Raw genomic sequence first — 21,066 nt, 5'->3', positions numbered from 1 at the left:
TTAATGCAGCAGTTAAAAACACTAGGCTGAAGGCCAAAAGACCTGACTGTATAACTTCTTTGATTGTTCTTTACTAGCTGTGGATTCTTGAGAAAATTGCTTCTCTAAGTCTCAGCTCCCTCATCTGTGAAATGAAAGAAATAATACTTCCCTCTCTGGGATCTCTATGGGGTCACTGTTAGACATAAAAGAGAAAATGTAGCCAAAATATTGAGTGATGACTATTAGTCTGTATCAAGTGGTAGTTGCTGTTATATAATTCAGCTTGATTCTAGCCACGAAAACCACATATACCACTGCACAACAATAAAAATAGTAATAATAGCTAATATTTGTTGAGTGTTTTCTAGATACTGAGTCTTAGTGTAAATGCTTTACTGATGCTAACTCACTAATTCTCAAAATATTCCCTTACAATGGATTTGATAGTTATCGCCATTTTACTGATGATAGAAGTATGGCACAGATTGATTACATAATTAAAGTTAGACCAATAAACTGTGGGGCTGGGACTGAGATCCAGGTAAATCTGCCTCCAGAACCTGTGTTGTAGTCACTATGCTACTCTGGTTCTAGAGTCCAACTGCATTGCCATTCTTTTTCTTGAACCTGTGGGCTGCTAGTTCTCTTTCTTGAAATTCCCTCCCTTTCAACATCTGGATTTCCATATCTTATGCATTTTTCAAACTCCATTTCAAGTTACCCCTTCCAAAAATCTTTCCAGTTCCCATTGCATTTTTTCGAACTCATAATTCTGTTACATAATTTAGTACTTACACATTACATTGCATTGCTTTTAAAATTTTTCATGTATGTTACTTTCTTTCCACTAGTAGCCTTCCAGTACCTTGAAAACTATAACTTCTTTATCTTTGTCATGTAGAGCACAGTATTGAGTTCATTTCAATAAGTTCTCAATGAATATATAGAGATTACATATAATAATCTCATGCATAACATTGCCTTGCCCGTATTGTGCTATATTATGCATTTTATATATGCTATTTCATTTTCACATACAAAATTACCCAATTAGGTTTTGAAGAAGGTCATAGCTTAACCTTTGTGTTATCAAGTTTTAATAGAAAGCAAATTGAGTATCTCTCTGGTTTCTCTTTATTAACCCAAACTCAAACAAATCCTGAGTGCCCATCAGAATAAAGAGCTGTAACAGGTAAAACTAATTTCTCTAAAGTCAAAGAATATTAAGCTTGATCTATAGAATGCATAGTCATGTCCATTTTTAAGACATTTGAAGAACTCACAACTTCCTAAGATAACTTTCTTAAGAGTCATGCATAAGTGGGGCTCTTACTACCAAGCAATTTCCTCTGGCATTTTCTTTAAAATTTTACATCTTTTTCCCTTCATCAGATGACTACTCTTGAAGCTTTTGGTGTGGTGCCGAGCGTTTCCTTCCCCACTCCTCTGTGATTATTGCCTTCTAATACGGCCAGACAAATATGAAGTCTACCCTTTAAACAACATAACTGAGTGTTTTCATCTTGTCTAGTTCTTAGTAGTGATGGTGGCCTATGCATGCTGGAAATATTTTATTACTTCTCACTAATATCTATTGTCTAAAACTGAAATATTTTAACATCTGCATCATTTGGGCAGCCTTTCTGGCTTTCGAATAAATTGTTCTAAATATAAACTTATGTTTACTGACAGACCTCCCACTGTGTTGAAGATACGTTGATTATCATTTAAATTGGAACAAAGCAGATTAGGATACTGGGCTTTTCTTTTTCATCCAATCTTCTATAAAAAAGTGTCACATAAAATCAATTTCAGTTCTATGTTCCCTCAAATCAAAGATCTTCACAAATACATGAACTTGCTTTTACTTACAAGAAAGGTAGATAGATATGATTCCAAAACCAAACCACTTCTGACTTATGCACTGAGTTTATAACAGTCCAAAGAAGGAGAAATTTATGAAATGTGCTTCTGTGTTCCTATATACAAAATAGAGGAAATGAGTCCAATTAAAAGTAGTTGATGTAAAAGTTCTTTAAAACTATAGGCTATATCCAACTCTTAAACTTGGGCTCATAAAAAGATTTTATAAAACTTAGCTCCTCGATTCCTAAAATACAGAAAATTTGGCATAACAAAATTTCTTTCATTTTCGTTTCTTTAATAATAAAATGACCTATTTCCTAAGGAAAAAGACAAACATTTATAAATGCTACTTTGTGCCAAGCAGTGGGCCACATATTTTTTACAGGCATTACCTAATTTTATCTTACCTATTTCGAAGTTTTAGGCCTACTCCATGAATTAATGAAATAGATGACTATCTCTTCCAGTGACATCATTGGAATCACAATTTTTAACATCTTTTTTTACTAGGCCTTGAAATACATTTTTTTTTTCATTGTGACATTAGTGTCAGAGAATTGTAGTTAAACTAGGTCAAGGGAACACAGAAAGAGACCTGACTGTCTTCGTACTGCCCCATTCCACCTGCTCTGTACCTAGCCAAATACATATTTTATCTTTGTAGATTTTATCTATGCCATTGAAACTTATTTTATAACCTCTCAGGATATGAAGTAGCTATATGGTTTGGTAGTTAAGAACACATACTCTGGAACCAGAACAAGCTGCCAACCCTGGCTCTGCGACCAATCTGCCTGATGTTCTTATCTGCCAATGGGGATATTAATAAGTATTAGTGTTGTACCTTATCAAATAATGAGAGTTTAATAAATAGAAATCTCTTAGCACCATTCTCGGTATATAATAAACAAAAAGTGTTAGCTATAACTTAAATAAGAATCTGGCACCTATTATTATTCTCTGTTTTTGAGGCCTCGAATCCAATAGAAAAAAATCTGTTTTGAGAAGATTCTGATACATTAGGTTACTTGAGGATGACACATTTGTTATCATTTCTTTCCTGTTTCCCAAATGTTTTGTGGTAGTTTTTAATAAGTGACAAATATGCAATAACAACACTAAAATAAGTATAAAGGCCATGATGTCATATACTTATCTACATGACTGAGGTAGCTGATTATATCAGAAATGTAAACCAATGGAATTTCCTAAAATTAAGCATAAATTGGAACTCTGGACATAATGGAAGCTATATTAACCAAAGGAAATATAATGCTATGCAGTTCTCATCTAACAAAAAAGATAACTCAGTAAATTGGTATCTTTTTGTTAGAAGGATCTTTTTTCAATGTTTCAAGTATAAAGGAAGAAGTATAAAAGGTAAAAAAAAAATACTCTTCAAATAGTCTTTTTTTGATACTATGTCTTAAATATATGCAGGGATTAATATTCATGTATTAATGAAATCTAGGGTTCTCAAACTTTAGCATGTATAAGAAACACCTAGGTGTTAAATGTAGGTTCTCAGGCTGCCCTGGAAGTAACAGGGCTTCAGACAGACCAGTAATCATCTGTGGAGCAAGCACCACAATGAATTCTGCTGCGAGGAGGGCTCATGCTACACTCAGAAACCCTCAAGCAAATGTAGGCATGATTGTTCTCATCTAGGACCAACCACTTAAGAGCCACAGATAATACACAATTATGAATATCTCATTTCAGTGGGTCAGGCTCTCTTTGGAAGGCTCAGATCCCATTCCCACAAGCTCTCCCATTATTTTTAAAGTAAAAAAGCTATTTACATTTTATTGATGCATCAAATGCAGGGACAACAATTTAGTTATTTGAAGTAGAAATTGCAGATAAATTAGAAACTATCTTTAATTATGAAGTGTTAATGTTCATTGAAAAGATATGAACAAATTTTATGTAAAAGGGAAGAAAAGAGAAATTAGCATATGACAAGGAAAAAGTAATGTCCAGTAAATATATGAAAAGATGTTTGACCTCGATATTAAAATAAATTCACACTGAAACAATAAGACATCACATTTTATCCATCAGATTAGAAAAGAAAAAAACTTGTTTGTTAACATTTCCATAATGATAAGAGGATGGGCAAAAGGGCATTCTTAAACATTTTTGTTGAAGAGAAAATAACTACATTTTCTTAAAGGACATCTAGAAATGTATAAAACTATATGTGCTAAATTTTGACTGAGTTAACAATTAAATACCTAGGGTTCAAAACTGAAGAAATAATTGTTTAATATGAAAAGATGTTGGTTTAATAAGGCTCATCAAAGTAGTTTTTATATTAGGACAAAAAAATTAAACAACCTAAATGTCCCCAAATTGTAGTTGGTTAAAAATTATAGTTCATTACAATGGAATACTATAAAAATTCAAAATGCTATTATATATTAATGAGGTCCACAAAAATGCTCACAAAATTATTTAAGGGCCAAAAAGTTATTTAAAAATTATGCACAGTATGATCTCACTCTTCTAAAGAAAGAGTGATCACATGAAGTAGAAAAAAAATCCTTAGGGTTTTATATCAAAATGACGATTACAAATATTTTTAGATAAAATAAAAATAGATTTTAAATAATTTTCTTTTATCGTTAGCTTTTTATTGTCTAGTTTATCATCAGAACATACAATTATATTTTTCTTTTTAAAAACAAAAATATATATTAGTTATATTTATTACTTGTTATATATGAAGCACATGATAACCAAAAACCAAATACAAGAGATATACAAGAACTAAAGAGAAAGGAATTCAAACATAACACTCCAGAAAGTCATCAACATACAAGAGAACAAGAGTATGAGCATGGAACAGAGAACTACAAAAACAATCAGAAAACAATTAATAAAATGACAAAACTCCATACATATCTATAATGACTTTAAATGTAAATGGAGTAAATGCTGCAATCGAAAGACGAATGGACAAAAAAGAATTGGTACATATATACAATGGATTATTACTTGGCCATAAAAAATAATAGAATCTTACCATGCGCAAAAACGTGGATGGACCTAGAGTGTATTATGCTAAGTGAAATAAGAGAAAGACAAATATCATATGATTTTACTTATATGTGAATCTAAAAAACAAAATAAATGAACAAACAAAACAGAAACACCATCACAGATAAAGAGAACTAACTGATGGTTGCCAGATGGGAGGGGTATTGGAGGTTGGGTGAAAAAGGTGAAGGGATTAAGAAGTACAAATTAGTAGTTACAAAATAGTCACAGGGATGGAAAGTACAGCTTAGGAAATATAGTCAATAATAACATAATAACTATATACAGTATCAGATAGATGCAAGATTTATTGAGGGGATCACTTCGTAAGTTATATAAATGTCTAACCACTATGTTGTACATCTGAAACTAATATAATATTTAATCTTAATTGAAAAATTAAAAAAATAAATTATAATAAAATTAGAAACAGAAGAATAGGAAATAATTGGACTTCTAGCACAAGGCCAATTATGTTAAGTTTAAAATACACAGAGATAATGAAATCTTATACATATTTCTAAACTATATCCTTCATAAATCATTTATAATCACTTTGAATCCTCATCATAAATAACACAGTCTAAACTAGTTAGCAAAACTTGAATCTCATCAGATGTCCAAATGCTCTATGACCACTTTCCTTGTCCCCTAATCCAGGATTTAGCTTCACATTTCCTTGTCTACCCACTGTTTGAAGCTCTAAAACAACTGCCAGAGAAGAGTCATCCAAATCTGTTCTTTGACTTGACAAAAGAAGTAGTTTGCTTTTTGATTCTCAACTCAGGTGTTTAAATCTTAGGTAGGTCTAGCATGTTTAAGAGATCTACAACTTGCTGAACTCAATTCATTGAGCCCTGGACTCCCTATAAGCAAAGATATGTAATGATATTCCTTTGCAAGTCTTTGACATTTCTTGGGCTCCAGGAGCTTGGATGAGCTCTGGTCCTGTCGTTCAAAGTAAATAAAATATACGAAGAGGTCATAATATTTTCTTGTGCTTGTTTTCCCATCTATTGAGTAGAAATGAGTTGCTATCTCTTGGATACTTGAAAGGACTACTAAAATAACAGGTATATTTGTGCTTTGAAAAAATTCTGTTTAAAAAGTTTACTACATTTACAAAAGTACCACAAAAATGCCCATAGAGTAATGATAACAACCAAATATTATGAAATTTATATCTAATGCAGACATTACGAGTGGTTAATTTAGTATTTTAATCAACACCATCTATAATGCCATTGAAGATTAACAGATTAAACAGAACAATTTAGAAAAAAAAATTGACATGTAGAATTTTTACCTGTGTTGAGTAGTACTTAATATTTAAACAACTCACATGCCAGAATAAGGGTAAAATAGAAAAACAGCATATACAAGCAGTTTTTAAATGATGAGTGAGCTGTTGTGGGGTTATCATAAAAAAAAGGGGGACAATGACAGCTTTATGAGAGCATGTAAATATATATAAACAATTTGAGATCGGTAGGAAGATTTTTAACATAGTATCAGAAGAAAAGAAGGGAATCAAATGGATCTTTTTAAATAATTAGTATAGCTTCTTAAATAAAAAAAAATACTGATTTTTTTCCTGTTTAAATATGTTTATTTAGTCTATGACCATGCTACCCTGAACAAGCCTGATCCCATCTAATCTCGGAAGCTAAGCAGGGCCGGGCCTAGTTAGAACTTGGATGGGAGACTACATAGGAAAACCAGGTGCTGTAGGCATAAAAAAATAAAAATAAAAAAATAAAGGATTGTAAACTGACAAAGTCCTTGCAATCTGTGAGGTCAACCAAAGGTTGCCTTGCCTAAAAAAAAATGTGTGTGTATATATATATATATATATATATATATATATATATATACACACACACACACACACTAATATATATATAAATGTGTATATATATACTAATAAGGAAGTATAAATAAATATCTATAATCTCACCAAATATATATATATATATATATTAGTCATGTTTAAAACATTTTATATGATTCAGATGAACCTCAAAATATATTATGCAAAAGCCTAACTCTATGGCCTTCCTATGGGACCAAAAAGAACTAAGTGTTAGCTGGGGTTACATTTCTTTCTCTTAACTACTTCCTTAGAGACCCAGCTGCTGTAGAAACATTTGGGAGTTATATAAAAATCAAAATTGAGAGCAAAGACACATTCTAACCTGTACTTTCAAAAGTACTATATAACTTTTTCAAGAAAGAAATATTCTGATTACTGAGGTACTTGCAGTATATTTTTTTCACTGCCTCAGAGATTTTCATGTAAAATAACTTTACCTTGAACAACACAGGAACTTAAAAAAAAAAAACTGTATTGGGATTTGTGTTTTTCCAATGTAGTAAGAGAAACAGTTAAAAAAAAAAAAAAAGCAAAACAAAACAAAATAATTGACCACTCAATTATTTTTACTTTCACAGTTTCCTAAAGAACCAATTTCTGAATTTTTAGGAAGGTCCTGAAAATCAATATCAATATTTACTTATTTCTTCTAGTATTTTCCCAAAACTAATTGTGTTTTGAAGTAAATATTTGCCTTGACACAACTGTGTTTGAGCTAGAGAATGTTTTGTCTTTGGTTAATTTATAAGCTATTCTATTTTCCAGAAACCATCAGGTACAACTGGGAATCATGATCATTATCATTATCAAAGTTCTTTGTCTTGGTAGGTGGCTTTGCAATTTACAAAACCCTTTCAAAAGCAGGCACTTTTTCATTTTTATTTTCTGACATCCCTGTGAGATGATGGGTAGAGGTGCTATCATTTTTCCAGGAGAAATTTGAATTACAAAAGGTAAAGCTATTTGTGAGAGATCTATTTATCATGTCACTATCTCAGTATACTAAGTGTCTTAACAGCCTACAGGTCTTCATGTGAGATCATAGTGTATAATCTACATAAGAAACAGAAGATCTTAATCTTAAAGAATGTTGATAAGTAAAGAATCCATGGACTCTGAACCTACAGAAAGAAATGAACTCTTGGGTCTTCATGTGTTCCAAAAACTACGGGGTCACCAAAAGAAAACCAAATTTAATTAAAAAATTTGCAGAAAGCAGTGGTAAAAAGCCTTTAAATTCCAGCAATGAGATGTACAATTCTGATACTTCTTTTTTAATGACTAATGATATTCTTCTGTCTGGTATTCTGGGTTTTTGACATGAATAAGTTCCGAAACTTAATATTTGTAAGACAAGTAGAGATCATTAATAAAACAGAAACTCAGCAATCTGTGTGGAGATTACTATGTATACTGACCGGAGAATGGTATTAACCTCAAATTGGCTTTAGCTCCACTTCCCAGAAACTTCAAGACTGTCTAATTCAGTATTTCCCAAAGGATTTCATAGTCACGGAATTATAACCAGAATTATAACCACACACTAACCACACACAGGCTTCATTGCTTTAATATAGCCTTTTTCTCTGATTATCATCGGGAATAAAATCTGTCCTAGGAAAAATTATAAAGTTAAGCTTGACTTTATTAATGTTAATATTAGTCTCTTATGGACTGTTCAAAATAATCATAAGTATAACTAAATTATGTAGGCAGGCCTCGACAACTAGAAAGCAAATGCACCTTGGAACTCGTCCTCCAACTAGAGAAATTAGCACCATGTCTCACTGCAAGTTTGAACATTTCTTGATAAATTATTGCCCCATGAGTCCACTACAAGTAGATCGACAAAATTTCCATAGAAATGGAAATGAGAAAATGACAGTGGGGATTATAACTGTGATTGCTATGGTTTTATTATAGTCTTATGATTGTAACCATTTTTATTTCTTTTCCTTTTTATCCTTACAATCTCAAACTCATATTTTATATACATAAAAATGCCTTGTTAACTAATGTCTAACTTGTAAACAGTTTGCTTGGTTGAGAACTCTAGGAGCAGACTTCACAGGATGCTCACTTAGTTAAACCCTTAGTGTCAGAAGACTGTGAAATCCTCGTAGACCTCCCCCTGATCAGCTCCAGGTTGTTTATCTCCCAGTGGGCTGCCACAGAGAGTTCACTGTGCTGACTGGCATGGAAAAAAATGAGCTGCCTACCTACTCCTTGTTAATTCCTTTGTTGTACTTGCCTCCTCTCTAGGAGGCCTGACAAACAAGAGACAGGAGAGATAGCCTTGGGCACCCCCTCCCCTCCAGAATGCAGCCCTCTCCCTGGGGCTTTGAAATTTCTCCCTGATCCCCTACTCAGCCATTCTTCTCCCTATAATAACCCCTGCCTGCAGTGAAGAGGCAAGACTGCTTTTGTGACAGCAGTCCGCCATCTTCTCAGGGCCCCAGATCTTGAATAAACCTGCTTTCCTGCTACCACATTCTTGTGTCCCGAGTTACTGGCTCATGAGTTATTGGCTTATGGACAAGAAGCAGCTGGGTCTGAGTTCAGTAACAGAATCATTAAGAAGCTCCACCTGAAAGAGATTTGAAGTTGAATATTTTGGGAAAACTCAGTATACGGTGCCACCCTTTTAGACATTCTTAAGCAAAATCAGCATACATATAAAGAAATTTTACAATGTGAATCACCCAAAACTCTAAAATTCCCTCATAAAATCCATATCTTAAATTATACCTATTAACATTTCATGGAACCAGAATACCAATATGTTACTTGAATTTATCTTGGCCCAGAAACTCAAGCTACTTTTGAAATGAAGAAAAATATCTGCTTTAAAATACATTTTGTTTTATCATAAGTATAATGTGATCTTCATCTTAGATTACTGGAATTTCAACATGGTGATCCAAAATTAGCAGTTGAAGTCACTTGAGAGCAAAGAAAACATACACAAACTGCTATTGTTTTAAATTACTCATCCTGTAACAAACAGATCAAGACCTAGAGGCATATCCTGAAAGAAAAAGGGGTATCACCCATGGGAAATAATAAAAACTTAGTTTTAAGCATTCCAAAAATAGTGTGCTCAATTTTTAAATATTTTTTAATTAAAAAAAAAAAAAAAGTTAAACTAAAACCCATAGTCAGGTATCTTCCCTCTTTAATGAAATATATATATTCTGATAGTAACTAATATTAGTTAACTTAGACTATTAGAATATTTTGTAATGAAAAGGTGTAGATTTATTTTGGTAGAAATTGAATTTTTTTTTTGAACTAAAAAATTAAGGAGAATAAGAAAAGCACAAAGTTTAGAAGTCAGTTCAAACATAACATATTTTAACCATTTCTACTTCTGACAAGCTATATTTATACTACATATGTGTAAATATAGTAGAGTTTATTTCTAAATTCTCTTCAGGAAATGAACCACTTCTGTTTACAATAATTTTAGTAGTATACAATTAAGTTCTAAACATCTATTTAGCTCTTCTCCTTTGTTCTACTCACAGATGTGATGGCCAGCTCATCGTGAGAGTCAGGCCTGCTGTTAGACACCCCCTTAATCTTAAGAGCTTAAGAAGAAAGCTATGAAGTTTCTCTGACATCTGTCATATTGACATGCCAAAATTAAGTACAGCTGGAAAGAACTAAGAAATGCTGTCCCTAGAGTATCCTCTTGAGAAGAGTGACAATCAATTGTGATGCCAAACACTGATCACGGGAGCAATAAAAAAATACACCACTACCCAGTCAGCCCATTATAGAATTTTCTACAGAGATAGGGAAAGAGAGGAAGGATACTTAAATGAGAGCAAATCTTTCTGGGTTGACTGCTCTCAACATTTTCCTCAAGGACCCTGAAGTTATCTAGGACTGGAAAAAATAGTTCAACAAGATCCCTTCGTGTATTTGGTCCTAAATAAAACCACAAATCTTTATTTTGCTTTACCTACAGACCACATCATAAAATCATAACCACTGATTTTTAAGACAGGCTTATAGAGCCTTACTATTTTCTCTTCATCTAAACTTTGACAAATTGCTTATTCTCACTAAACCTTAGTCTTCTTATCTATAAATGAGGGATCACTATAATTTCAGAGATACCTTATGTAAGGAAAGGTTATATATGTAAAGAGCTTAATACAGTGATTGGCTTATAGTCAGCACTTCATAGTAGCTAATGGTATTTTATTATTGGCATTTAAGTTTTCTCCTCGCCCATCCAGAGAACTAGGAGAACATCCTCCACTCTTGCTATTTTTCTGTGGTGTTAACCATGGATCGTCAGTGTGCTTCCTCTGAACTTTTCTCCCCTCAGCTTTCTCCCTTGTATCCTCATCACTATGGCCAGCCCTTCCGTTTAGGACAGAGTAAATTTACAGCTCAACTGAAAAAAGGTATCCTTATTTCTGAGCGTGCCTGGATACCTGTCTTTGGCTCTTTCTAAAGATAAGAACAGTGGAACTTATGATGTGTTGTTTAAAGTACAAAACTCTCGGCTACACCCAGAACCAATTTGTTTATTGATGGTTTTCACCCAGCACAAGCCTGGCTTGACTAGTGACCGAAGGGGCATAACATACTTCACTGGTAACTTCTACCTTAAGTTCTCTCACAGCCAAGATTTATTGCACAGCTCTTGGTGGTTCAATCTGGAGGCGAAGCCCATCTGTGTGTGAGTAAGGACGTGAGGGGAGTTTGCACCTAGTTGCGTCTAAGACGCCCAGTGATTGCCTGTGCTCTCTTACCCCATCACACCTTTTGTGCTGAAATAAAAGTCATATGTAATTTTGCTCTGCAAGCCTTCCAGATATTAACAAATATCCATTATTGTCAGACTACCTCAATATAATCCCAATTCCACAAATTACTATCTGTGTGGCCTAAGGCAAATTACTATCCCCTCTAGATGTGTTTCCTCACCTGTAAGATGGCAATAATGTTAATACTTATCTGTTACAGTAATGCAACAAGAAAATATATAAGAAGCATTTATGGCTGGCAAATTGTGAGTGTTTACTGAACATTAACTATTATTATCATCATGATTGTTTTAATTTTTTGTTTCTTATTCCTAACAAATAAATTTATCTTTTAATGCAGATAAAACGCCTTAGTCATCCTATTATCTTCAGTTTCTACCACAGTGCTTAATACAAAGCAAACTCTGTATTGTATATTTTACACTGAATTGAATAGAGCCACAAAGAGTTTTAGGATATTGATTCATAATAGATTATCAATACATCTGTAATAATATAAGCATTAGGGAGGATCTTGACACATGAAGTATAACTTTCTGGCCATAATAACATATCATCTTATGTGCTCTGTAGCCTTGAGCATGGAGCTGACATGCCTGCACTTCATTTTTATTGCTGGTCCTCTTGCCCCTCCTCCTAACTCACAACTAAGTTATTCAAAATAATAGTAAAACTCCTTCCCTTTTTTCCTTCCTTTCTTCCACAATGTTTACTTAGTGACCACTTGGGGCTCAGAATTGAATAAGATGTTTCTAACATCTTCTAGGAATTCATATTCTCTTGACCATAAGAAACTAGTGAATCCACCTTTCAAGTACACTTTGAAAGGCAGTGTAAAAGCAGTATGCACCAGATGATATAGGAGCACACAGGTAGGTCAGGGATGACTTCCTGTAGACCTCGGGGTGGCTCTAACCAGAGCAGATTTTATGGAGGATATATTATAATGCAACAGAGAATTAATGGGAGACTATTTCAGGAAACTAGAATGTGAAATGAAATGTAATGACTCAAAGTTGACTAGAGATGCAAGACAAAGTCAAGGTATAAAAATGTGAATTTTTATAATGGTAAGATACAGCTTGCTTAGATTCACGATAAACTGTCAGTAAGTGAACGGCTGGCGGAGCATGTTCCCTGAGAGGGTAGGATAATTTGGCACCTAAACCACACTACCATACCTTGCCCAAAACCTGATTAAGAGGATGAGGAGAGTTAATCTCTCACCACATAGCTGTAAGAGTTTAGATGAGAGCCATAGAAGCATTCATGGATCCCTGCAGCAGTGGCAAACCCAAGGCGGGCCATTGGTATTAACTGCCCCAAGTGAAGGCAATAAGGGGTACACTGCCTGTAGAGAAATTCTGAATAATAACAACACCTAATAAAAGATAGTCTGATTGTTATCATCCCCTTGCACAGGCGATTCTAAACAATGTTAGCAATAAAGTAGTTTTCATCAATAAAATATCCAGCTGATATGTTTTAAATTAATGTGGCCCAACAAAATGTTATAAAATAGTGGAAATGTTCTATTACTGTGCTGTCCAATACTGTAGTCAGAAGCCACCTGTGGTCCTTCAGCATGTGAAATATGGCTAATGTGACTTAGGAACTGAAATTTTATTTTCTTTAAATTTAATGTAAGTAGCCACATGTGGCCAGTGGTCATCATATTGGACAGCAAAGTTTAAAAAATTACTGTAGTTATTTTTATGTTTTATTTATATACATAAATAATGTACATATAGTATCTTTCTACAATTTAGTATATAATGTGTACATATATATATGCATGTAGATATATCCCTAAGTACATTTTTAATTAGCATGAATTATTACTTATCTTTTAATAAACACAATAGTGTACATGAAAATTACTTCAGATAATTTCTAGTTATACAGTTTACCCTAAAAAAGCATCGAGCCAGCTACATACAATTTGTTTTGAGAATAACTTCATAGCAATTTGGAATCATTAAACCTTGTTTCTGTAGTTCATGTCTCTGTGGCACACTCCAGATCTTTAAACAATAAATTATAAAAAACATTAATACCCAGCATCCCACATCTGGCTATTTATCCAAAGAAGCCTAAAACACTAATTTGAAAATATATATGCATTCCTATGTTCACTGTAGCATTATTTACAATAGCCAAGATGTGGAAACAGAAGTAACCTAAGTGTCCACTGATATATGACTGAATAAAGAAAGTGTGATACATATATATGATGAAATATATAAAAATGAAATTATATATATTATATATATATTATATATATATATATATATATATATACATACACACACCATTGGCAACAACTTGGATGGACCTAACAGGTATTATGCTAAATGAAATAAGTCAGACAGAGAAAGACAAACACCATTTGATTTCACTTATATGTGGAATCTAAAGAAGAAAATAAATAAACAAACAAAACAATACACAGATACAGAGAACAAACTAATGGTTGGCAGATGGGCAGGTTGAAGGACTGGGTGAAAGGTGAAGGGATTAAGAAGTACAAATCAGCAGTTATAAAATAGTTACAGGGATGTAAAGTACAGCATAGGGAATATAATCATTAATATTATAATAACTGTATGGTGTCAGATGGGTACTAGACTTATTGGAGGATCACTTTGTTAAGTCATATAAATTTCTAACTACTGTGCTACACACCTGAAACTAATATAATATTGAATGTCAACTGGAATTGAGAAATTCAAAGAATTCAAAAAAATAAAAAATAGAATAATAAAAAAATGAAGAAAGACAAGTTGATTTACTTTAATTCTATCCTGAATATCTCTGTGGATATTAAAATATTAAAAATTTAGAAATTTGCAGAAGTTAAACTAGAAATACAAATGTTACACCAATATGTAGATGTTTTTATTTTTAAAAATACATTTATGTCATTTAAAAGTATGTTACTTTTTATTAAATTTACTTGTGTAACATTAGTTAATAACATTACATAATTTTCAGGTGTACAACATTATTATTTGATGCCCGTGTACTCTCTTGCATGCATATTACCCAAAGTTGAGCTTCACATATCTCTTTACCCACCTCACCCTCCCCACACCTCCTTTCCCTTCTGGCAACCACCATTCTGTCGTCTGTATCTAGGAGTTTGTTTTTGTGTTTTGTTAGTTTGTTACTTTTTTTTTTTTTTTTTACTTTTTTGTACTATAGCATTTATTTGTTGTTTCTGAATTAAATATATTTAATAGTTTGATAAAAAATTTTAACTGCATTACTCTTCTGGCCATTTTCATAATTTATTTCATTCTATTATTATTACTAAAAATAATTCTGAAATATAGAAAAAATGTTGAAAATAAATTGTTAAATTCCCCATCATACTGGAGACATCTTAACAATTTATATATATTCTTCATGGAATATTCTCAGGTAAAATTATAGAAAGGACTCATATTGGTCTTATATATCAATGCAACCCTTAAAAGAAACCAAAGAGGTTTTCATGACTTTTAAACCAAATAGCACATAGTTGCTCTAACCACTAACCAATAAGATCTCTACTAATTTGTCTTAAAGTTGAGAAATAGAGCACGGTGGTATGAGATACAGTACAGGTCTTTTACTCACATCTTGGCTGTGCCACCTCTTAGGCAAGTTCCTTAACCTCTCTATGAATCTTAGTTGTTGCCCTTAACAAAATGGGAAAATAACAAGCATATTTTGTGAAGACTTAGTCAGATAATACACGTAATATGTCTTAGACAGTAGGTGCCACATAACTAGTGGCTCTGTTTTTACTGGAAAGAGCAATGCAGATTTCCAAAGTACTTGGCTCAACATGTTGGTCATTAACATACTCAAACATCTTCCTCTATTGAAAAGCCTACTTTTAAATAATATTAATTGCTATTATTATTTTCATTTGCAAAATATTTGAAGTTATCAAAAAATGTTATTTCTGCCACATCAATAAAATGGAAGTAAAAATAAACCCTTAAACTAAAATCATTGTTATTGTATTTTCAGTGCTGATGATTAAAAGTGGGTGTTTTGGGGGGAGAGGTTGTATTTTATTTTAATATTGTTATTTTTTAATCTTGGGATAAGTGCTGAGTACTTTTTATTTTTAGATCTTTGATTTTAAAAGGATAGAAAAAGCTGCACCTGAAACTATTATTTTAAGAATGTTATTTTCTGTTTGTGATGCCTCATGAGGGCCATTAGTTGAATTTTACTAGTAACACTCTACCAAGTTCCATTTATTTTTTCAATCCATGAAAGTGGAAAAAAATGCTAGACATGTCAAAGGAACCCAAGCTACTTGAGAATAAACTTTGCTAGCAATATTGAACATTTGGTAAACAAACACACAAACAACATTTAGAGAAAAATCTATAAAAACATTAAAATTATGTAATTTTAATTGATTTTTCTGCCTTAGTGGTTTCATAAGTTAGTATTATTAAATAAGGTCAGGCTTGCTTGAGTAATTAGCATGCTTGATTAAAGTAATGGCACAGCCAGGTTCTATACTTCATATTTCCTATACTAATTTCTGATTCTTTTCACTGATTCCCTAGACCATATATGTGTTTTTGACTTATAGAAGGCAACAATAAACTTAAGCACAGAGAAGACAAAATAAAGTGTGTCAGAATTAGAGGTGAGAGTCCATTGGGTAAATAATTTTATGATTATTGATTTGTTAAAGTGTACAGCTAAAACTTATTGGTTTTCATTAACCAGTGTCACCGTAAAAACTAATTAATTAATTAATTAATTAAACAAGAATGAAAGAAAGCAAACTATATTAATATTTCAATACCTCACACTTCACAGAGGTATTTTTTGCCAGAAATGTTGTTCAATGAAGAAAGGCCTTTTGAATTTAATAAACTGATCAAATAGAGATAATGAAGAATAATATTTTTATCTTGAAGCTGACAATCCTTCCCTATCTCCAGCTTCATATTTTACTCTCTTGGAAAACTTAAAAAATATATTAATGCATTTCTCAGACCTCTTGAAACATTCTGATCTGACTTTTTGGGAGCAGTGTCTTGGTCAGGCATTAACAATTTTGAACATCTCTAGATAATCTTGACATGCATCCAGGATGGGAAACCACTGTTAGTGATGCTAAGCACTACAGTGGCCATGTAAAATCCCATATGCTCAGGGCCCAGTCCAGTGCCTGGAATATTATAAGCACTCAAAATGTTATATTCCTTTACTCTCTCATTGAACTGAGTCTAAAGATGATGCATTAACTGATGCAATTGGCTTATAAAATTTAAAAAGAGTATATATGTTGAAAGAAATCTGACTTTGACCTAGATATAAATTTTCTAGAATAACCGAAAAGTAATAAATAGTTTGTTAGTGACTCTGTGATGGAACTTGATTTTACAACATTAAGAATATGAGAACCAGGGGCACTCTATGTTATGGCTTATTTTTTGTTTTCCTTTTAAAAGACTCATTACACCGTATTGTAAAATTCAGGAGGTAACGTTTTGTTTTTATTTAATCAACATTGAACCCTGCACTGTGTCATTATTTGCTGAATGACATTTTTTCCTGTAATTTGTGAGAGAAGATTGATGTTGCAAAATGTGCAAATAGACAAAACTTTACTTCCTGCATTTAAGTAAAGTTAAATAAGCAGGAACTATGGGATTATTATAATAATTAATGAAATGACTGTATTATTAAGGTAATACTAAATGGAGATAGTAAAGTGCTGGGTGGACCAGGCTCCCAGTCTTGACTTAGTACTCCAAGGAGAAAATAAATAATTGCTCTTAGCCTTAGTTATTTTAGTTGTAAAATGGGAATATAAATACTTCATAAAATAATTGTAAGACTGAGAGTTTAGCATGTGGTAGTGTGCAAAAAGTTTGTCATTCTTGAAAAAAAAGTTTCAGTCTACATGTGAAAGAAGGTGCATCCAGTTTCTTTCTGGTCTAGGTTAAGATTTGTTGTTCTTTGACTGCACTTTGCTGTTTTCAGATGCAGAACCTTCTTCCAGGCACGAAATAAATTTTCCTAATGTACATCAAGCCTACAACACAATCGAAAGTCTGCTGACAAAATAGTACATTTCTATTATTTTTTAAAAGGTAATTGAAAAGAATAAAAAGTATTCATGGTCAACCTTGAGAAAATGTCACAAAACTCAAAATACAAAAAATTTCTTACTGGAATACTTTTAAAATTACAAAGTATGATTTTATATTTATATGTAAACTATGAAAGCATCATGATTACAAGCTTTCAAAGCCTGTTTTTCAAGTCACATGGTTTATGAATATAAGAATTTGAATAAGAAATTTTCTCACTGCCAAAAATACCATAAGTTTAATATACCTATAATTCAGTCAATACAGCATCATCATTATGGCTGAAAGGCATTATAATTTGAACCTTTTCAGACTACACCCCATTGAGCAAATTACTTGAACCTATCCAACTGCGTATCATACTGGGTAAGAGCTGTCTTTTGCTTCATGACTGGAGAAAGTTGTAACAAAGTACAAGCTTAATTATTTTGAAAGGTAACCAAGGAGTTCATCAATTAAAGTCAATAAGTCATAATAACACAGAATATAGTTTTTTAATTGTTTTTTTTAAGATAAACTTGGAAAACTTCCTTATCTGGGTAATATTCAAATTGAAAAAAATATGAAAATCATATTGGCATAGCATAACCCAGTTGCTGTCAAAAAGTATTTTTCTCTGTAGTTAATGCATTGTGCCTATATTAGATTTCTATGGCTGCTATAATATATTACTACAAACTTGGTAGCTTAAAACAATATAAATGTATTCCATCATACTTCAGGAGGCCAGCAGTCTGAAATCAGCATCACTGGGCCAAAGTCAGTTCATTAACGTGGACATACTCCTTCTGGAAGCTCTAGTGGAGAATCTGCCCTTGCCTCTTCCAACTCCTGAAGGCTGCCACAATTGCTTGGTTTATAGCACATAACTTCAGTCTTCAAGGTCAAAATCTTTAAATCGCTTCAACTCCATTTTCGTATCTCCTTCTCCTCTCTGAGTAGTCCAATCTCTCTCTGCCTACCTTTTATAAAGATACACATGATTCAATTTAGGAATCACCATGATAATCCAGGATATTTCCATTTCAACCTCTTTAACTTAACCATATTTTCAAAGTCTTTGCCATATATATGGTAACATTTGTAGGTCTAGGCATTAGGATCTGATATCTTTAGGACCATTAATCAGCCTAATATAGTGTTCTAGTAAAATCCAGTCCATTTCGGAGTCTACTTTTGTAAAAAGATAATCTTCTTATTGTTACATCCAAATGTTGTTAGAAAAAAAGAGATATAAGTGACTATATTGGTAAATGAATTAGTAATGAAGACTATGGGTTTAGGTCACTAACTATGAAAACAAAGTCTCTGTACTATTAATGAACGTAATTGGTGAATTGAAGCTTAATCTTTGAATTATTGAAATAAATTTTAGGTGCAATTTATTTTGTTTTTCTTCAAAGTTATACAAATAGTTGTAGGTAATTATATTTTACTCACAGCAATTATGAAAACTCAAAATACTCCCTCTGGGGCTATAAGAACAAAATTTAGAAAAGGAACTAATTCTTTTGAAGACTTTTCATGTGGAACAGGAGATACACAATACTTAGTTATAATGAAACTATATTATGTTTTCTGTGTCTTTTAATTAAGACAGTAACATAACATTTTGATAACCATGCCTTTTATAAATCATAAATACTTTATTCAGGAGTCGTGGTCTTTTCTTTCTCTCTTCAGTATTTTAAAAATTCTCTTCCATTGACCTTTTAATAATGGCATAATTAATACTTAATACTAATAATGATGATTGTAGTTAGCCAAATCTTGATCCTCCCTTAAGAAATTAGACATGTTTACAATAGGTATAACTCTGCAAAGAACTATTATTTCTTACTTAAGTTCTTTGTATAATTTTTTAGAGTTCTACCATTATTTATATATGCATAATTTTTAATGTAATCAAATGCCTGTGTAATCAGGGAACTATGAAAAAGCTAAAGGAGAGAAAACACAAATATTCTAGTATCTATTATACTCTCAAGTATACTAGAGTTGAGACAATCAGAATACTAGCAGACTAACACAGTCGTAAAACTATAAATAAAGAAAATTTAGTCATGATAAGAATGCATCAGTGTTGGCAGCTAGTAGAGCCTAAATACAAAGGAAATTGATAATATACTCAAAAATAGAGATTTATTCTTTTAATGTATTTTAACCACAGTTTTAGTTTTGTACAGCATGAGCAGAGGTCAAATGGTAATAGACTGGTCTTAAAAAGAAATACTTTACTAATGTTTTCCTGAGAATTTGAACAATGAATCTGTATTAAGTAAGAATTTCTATAGACTTATGATTTGTGTACATATTTGTATGCATGTTACACTTCAATAAATAAGTGTAAAGAACCTCTAGCAAAGAAAATTATAAGCTTATAATATTTTTCAGATAATTTAACTCTTTTTATCATTATATACATTGAATACTTAAATTTATAATAGTAGTTTAAAGCAATTTTATATCTGCAGTATAATTTATGTCCTTAAATAACATATTTTGTGGATGTTTGACCTTATATAAGGCAGAACGATGCTATGTGAAAAGCCAAATTAGGTTAAAAAATTATTTCCATTGTACCCATAAAATAGATATAAAGACAATAACATTCTTGACATGTTTATTAGTGGAGTGGCTCTTTTATCCACTGAATGCATTGCACTAAAATGTCAGGAATACGGATAACATGGATGGATCTTGAGATTATCATGCTAAGTGAAATAAGTCAGACAGAAAAAGTTGAGAACCATATGATGTCACTCATATGTGGGATATAAAACTGAAGGCAACAAATGAACAAGACAAACAAACACACACTCATAGACACAGACAACAGTTTAATAGTTACCCAAGAAAAAGGGAGAAAGGTGGGTGGTAGATAATAGTAAAGGGGGTCAACATGGTGATGGAAGGAGATTTGACTGTGGGTGGTGAACATACAATGCAATATACATGTATGATGTATTATTGAATTGTACACCAGAAACCGATATAATCTTATTAACCAATATCATCCAATAAATTTAATTAAAAAATAAAGTGATCATTTTACATTTTAAACTAATGATCTTTAAGTTGAGCATTTAAACTTCACGCTAACCACACATTAATTAGAATTAATAGAATTCACGATAAGGTGAAAAGATTATAGAAAACGATGTCTTTTTTCCTTTTTTAATGTTTTACTTGAATGTAAATTTTGACTCCCCTACACATACTTTAAAAAAACTATCTATTACCATAAGCAGTGTTCAAAGTGAAGTATGCATACATGTAAAAGTTCATAAAGACTTCTATGTGGTTCTAATGTTTTTGCAGGAACCAGTTTTCAGATCCTTAAATTCCACATGTAAGCTTTCTAAAACTATCTCCTTGAAAATGCATCTGGGGTCAGGATGTC

The 21,066-nt window shown here is 32.2% G+C and overlaps 1 protein-coding gene and 1 pseudogene across 1 annotated transcript in view; one reads left to right on the top strand and one right to left on the bottom strand.

Moving 5' to 3' along the window:
• Positions 1 to 21,066, bottom strand: part of ZNF804B (zinc finger protein 804B) — a 438,988-nt gene that overhangs the window by 141,952 nt on the left and 275,970 nt on the right. The window lies entirely within an intron of this gene.
• On the top strand, positions 6,506 to 6,624 carry LOC118611200 (annotated as a pseudogene).

Source organism: Rousettus aegyptiacus, unplaced genomic scaffold (assembly GCF_014176215.1).
Source record: "Rousettus aegyptiacus isolate mRouAeg1 unplaced genomic scaffold, mRouAeg1.p scaffold_m13_p_13, whole genome shotgun sequence".
Lineage (NCBI taxonomy): Eukaryota > Metazoa > Chordata > Mammalia > Chiroptera > Pteropodidae > Rousettus > Rousettus aegyptiacus.
Note: the sequence above shows the minus strand (reverse complement) of the source record. Positions and strands in the feature narration are given on the sequence as shown.